Raw genomic sequence first — 5198 nt, forward strand, 5'->3', positions numbered from 1 at the left:
TGCAGATGGACATTGGGTCTCCACTCAAGTACTCCCTCAATGCAAGAATACTTTGTTCTGTTAATCTGGCATTCCATGATGCTGACCTTTCTGACACAATCGTTGAAGACAAATGGGTGCATAAGCGAATGTAGTGAAGAAAGCTGATGGTGCCCAGCTATCAAAAGATATAGCATCTGGTGTATTAAAGGCTTGAAGGTAAACAAGCGGCCATCTAGCTCAGAAGCAACAAAGTCCACATGGAAGAAGCACACCAGCCTGTGCGATCATGAGGTGTTGAAGGCATCAAAGAACAAAAAAAAAAAAATCACATTATTGTGATTGAGGGTTAGTGTGAAGTGGAGACCCAAAGCCCATCTGTAGGCAACTGGGCACCCTCTTACTGAAGGGTCTCAGGGAGGAGACGAGCCAGTCAGGGTGAAGTGTAGCAGCGATGAAACATACAACTTTCTTCTAGATCCTAAATGCTTCCCCCATCCACTATCATGATCCAAATATTACCTTACAAATCTGGCTAGACCAGAGGTTGTACACTGGTACAAATAGGAACTGGAAACACAGGGAGTCCAGGGCGGATGATCCCTTCAGGACCAGTGCTGAGAGTGGTGATACCAGGAGGGTGGGTGGAGGATGGGTTGGAAAGGGGGAACCGATTACAAGGATCTACATATAACCTCCTCCTTGGGGGACGGGCATCAGAAAAGTGGGTGAAGGGAGATCTTGGACAGTGTAAAATATGACAAAGTAATAATTTATAATTTATCACGGGTTAATGAGGGAGGGTGGAGCAGGGAAAGAGGGGTAAAAATGAGGAGCTGATGCCAGGGGTTTAAGTGAATGTACAAATGTGCTTAAAAAAAATGCCACAGAGTGGCAGAATAGATTTTTTTAAAAGGAAGCATCATCATGCAGAGCAAATATTTTGAGAATTATGAGGGTAACACATGTACAAATGTGCTTTATACAATTAATGTATATATGGATTGTGATAAGAGTTGTATGAGCCCCCAATAAAATGATTAAAATAAATAAATAACATGATTAAAAAACAAAAAATATGACAAAACAATCAACCAAATCTGTCTTGGAAGAAGTACATCCAGAATGCTCCTTGGAGGGAAAGATTGTGAGACTTAGTTTCATGCACTTTGAACATGTTGTCAGGAGTCGCCAGTTCCTGGGGAAAGAAACCATACTTGATCAAGTAGAGAGACAGTGCAAAAGAGGAAGGCCCTTGATAAGATAGTTTGCTACAGTGGCTGCAACAGTAGGCTCAAACTGAAGAACCATTATGAGGATCATATAGTGCAGGACTCGGCAGCACTTCGCTCTGCTACACATAGGGTTGCTATGAGTCTGAATGGACTCACCAGCACCTAACAGCACCACCATTTGGAATGGTTTGTTACACAACAAAAGTTAAAGGAGACCTTGATTAAGACACCAGAATCAACCAGAGAACAGTCAACCAAAACCAAACTCACAGCCATCAAGCTGAGGTTGACTCCATGTGATCTTTTATGACAGCATAGAACTGCCCCTGTGAGTTTCTGAGACCGTACGGGAGTAGAAAACTTCCCCCATGGAGCGGCTGGCAATTTTGAACTGCTAACCTTTTAGATCACAGCCCAACTCATAACCACTATACCACCAGGCTCCTCAGGGAACAATATATGATCCTAAAAGGCTAGGTCTTGCAGTTGGCAGTGTTAATGGCTACCCACCACCCTTCACAACTTACCATTTCTTTCTGTTCACATTAGTTCGACTACCCGTGGTGTCTTCTGAAAATTTCTTTTCCAGAGGGTTTTATTTGATCACCAGATTTTACCCTGCCTGTGTACCCAGTAGGGCAGAACTTCTGGAGAATTGATGCCTATGATGAGTAGCTGTAAAGCAATGAATGACGACAGTCCGTGTATAAATGCCCCCACCTTCCTTGTCAGGTGGGTTGAACAATTATGAATGCTGGTGAGTTGGTCCCAAATCATAGTGGCTCCGTGTTCAACAAAGCAAAACAAAACATTGCCCTCTTCTGCATCCTCCCGACACCATTTCTATGGCCGAGCCCACCATGGCCGCCACTGTGCAACTCCATCTCCTGAAGGGTCTTTCGCGTTTGTATTAACCCTCTGCTGTACCAAGCGTGGGGACCAGTCCTTTCCCGATAAGATATCCAGAGTATGTGAAATGAAGTCATGCCATCCTCACTTCTAAGGACCATTTTGACTGTACTTCTTGCAAGACAGTTTGTTGGTTCTTCTGGCAATCTGTGGTAGAGTTAATATTCTTTACCAGGGCCATCATTCAAGCATCGATTTGGTTTTGGTCTTCCTTATTTGTCATCTAGGTTTTGCGTGGATTGTGCATTGAACATGCCACAGCTTGGGTCAAATCCATTCCACTCCTCAAAGGACTTTTGCAGCAGATTTGCGGCTCAGTACATCATTTGATGACTGCTGCTTCTATGAATGTTGATCGTGGACCCAAGTAAAATGAAATTCTTGAAAAGTTCAGTATTTTCTCCCTTTATGTTGTTCATTGTTCCGGTGAAGAGGAAGCTTGTTTTCTGTATAATGAGGTGTAACCACACTGCAACTGTAGTCTCTGGCCTTCCTCATCAAGTGCTTCAAGTCCTCTGTGCAAGTTTTCGACAAGCAAGGGTTTGTGGTCGGCAGATTGCCGGTTATTCGTTAGCCTGCCTTTAACCTTTGTGCCACGTTTTTCTTCATTTAGTCCAGTTTCTGGGATTATTTATTCAGATTACTACCATGAGTGGTTTGCTCTGTGTGCCTCCCAGAGTTCACTAGGAAGACTGAGCTCTATGACTCCAGTAAAGAGCTCTTGTTACCTCCCTGCTATTCTCTCTCTCCTCCACTGTGGGGCCTAGAGACCCCTGGTCCAGGGATGAGCCTAGGGCTCTTATTTCAGCTTTGTCATAGGCAGAAACTAGACGTTGCGGTCAATGGATTCGGCATGGTGGTTTTGATGGGAGCAGGGGGAGAGTTTGGGGGATGGTTGTCAGCTCAAGGATCCGATGAAGCTGAGAGATAGACTCTAAGGGTGAGGAATGAGTCTGGGGAGAGATCTGCTTTAAATGACAGGAATAAAAAGGACAAGCGTTTGGCATTTGTTTTCCTCATAACAGCCTCCCCACCCCAATGTCCCTGTGTGTGTTATGTTTGAGGTATGATATACATACAGTGAAATACACAGATTGGCAAGGTACTGTTCAGTGAATTTTGACAAAGGTGTATACCTGTGCAAACAACCACCTCATGAATCACGACATGGAGCATTTCAATCACTGCAGAATGTTCCCTGGTGTCTATTTGCAGTCAGTCTGCGCTCCCTTTGAAGCAATCACTACTGTGATTTCTATCATCCTATGTTGATCTTGCCTGTTCTAGAACTTCATAAAAATAAAACCACACAACATGTACTCTCTTATGTTTTGTTTCTCTCATTCAGCATCATAGTTTTTGAGATTATCTTTGTTTTGCATATTAGGATAGTGCTCCGTTGTATGAATGTAGCATAATTTAGTTACCAATGCTCCCCATATCCGACATTTACATCATTTCCTATTTTTATCTACTATATGTAAAGATACTGTGATTATATGAAAGTCTTTTTTATTTTAATAAATCATTTTATTGGGGGCTCTTGCAGCTCTTATAACAATACATACATCAATGGTATCAAGCATATTTGTGCATGTGGTGCCATCATCATTTCCAAAAGATTTTCTTTCTACTTGAGCCCTTAGTATCAGCTCCTCTCCTTTCCCCTCCCTCCCCCACCCTCCCACCCTTGTGCATTCTTGATAACTTATAAAATCTTCCCACTTTCATATTTTATACTGTCCACTGTCTCTCTTCATCCACATCTCTGTTGTTCATCCCCCTGGGTTGCGGGTGGGGCATGTGTGTTGTACATTATGATCAGTTCCCTCTTTCTCCCCCTTCTCCCCACCACCTAACCTAACTTCATGGTATCGTTACTCTCATTATTGGTCATTATTGGTCTCATTATTGGTACAGGGGTTTATCTGCCCTGGATTCTGTGTGTCGAAAGCTCTTATCAAAACAAGTGTACATGCTTTGGTCTAGTTAGGTTTATAAGATAGAACTAAGGGTCATGATAGTGGCGGGGGTGGGGGCATGGAAGCATTAAAGAACTAGAGGCATGTTGTATGGTTCATCGGTGCTATACTTCACCCTGACTGGCTCGTCCCTTCCTGTGACCCCTCTGTGAGCGGATGTTCAATTATATACAGATGGCTTTTGGGTCTCCATTCTGACCCTCCTAGTTCTCATAGAAATCGTGATTTGTTTTAGTTCTTCTGATGCCTGATACCTGATCCCGTCGACACATCGTGATCACACTGGTTGGTGTGCTTCTTCTATGTGGGCTTTGTTGATTCCCTGCTAGATGCCGCTTTTTTAACTTCAAGCCTTTAAGACCCCAGTTGTTATATCATCTGATAGCCGGGCGCCATCAGCTTTCTTCACCACATTAGCTTATACACCCATTTTGTCTCCAGAAATCGTTTTGGAAGGTGAGCATCACAGAATGCCAGTTTAATTGAACAAAGTGTTCTTGCATTGAGTGAAGAGTTGAGTAGAGGCCCAGTGTCCGTCTGCTACTTACCCCATAAATATATGTACATAGACCCATATCCCTATCATTCTATATAAATATATTTACATATGTGCATGCCTATGTTTTTACCTCTATAAAGGTCTTTTGCCTCCTACTTCTTTCCTCTATTTCCTGAAAGTCTTTTTATGGGCATCTATTTTCATTTCTCATTGGTCGGTACCTGGTAATAAAATTGTTGGGTTTCAGGGTACATAGAAGCCTTTGCTCTGGCTGCCCCTGTGGCTGGTCCAGTTTCCCAGCCCCTTGCCTGATCTGCCTTCCTTCTCCTTGGTTGGCTTTGAATTGCTGTGGTTCCAGCAAGCATTCTGTGGATGGCCCCCAACAACTCTCCTGGATGTTTCAGAGCAGGTGGTGAGGGTCTAGTCAGGAAAGAGCTTGGGGCTAGAAGTTGGATATGTGTGGTTAGGAGGCCAGTGTCTAGTTTTGGTTCTTCCATGACGATTTCTCAAGCAAGTAATTTTCTGAACATTGGTTTTCCCATTGGTTATTCCTCAGGATTCCTTTCAGATGTTTCTGTGCATATCTAGTAAGTT

Source organism: Tenrec ecaudatus, chromosome X, assembly GCF_050624435.1.
Source record: "Tenrec ecaudatus isolate mTenEca1 chromosome X, mTenEca1.hap1, whole genome shotgun sequence".
NCBI classification, from domain to species: domain Eukaryota; kingdom Metazoa; phylum Chordata; class Mammalia; order Afrosoricida; family Tenrecidae; genus Tenrec; species Tenrec ecaudatus.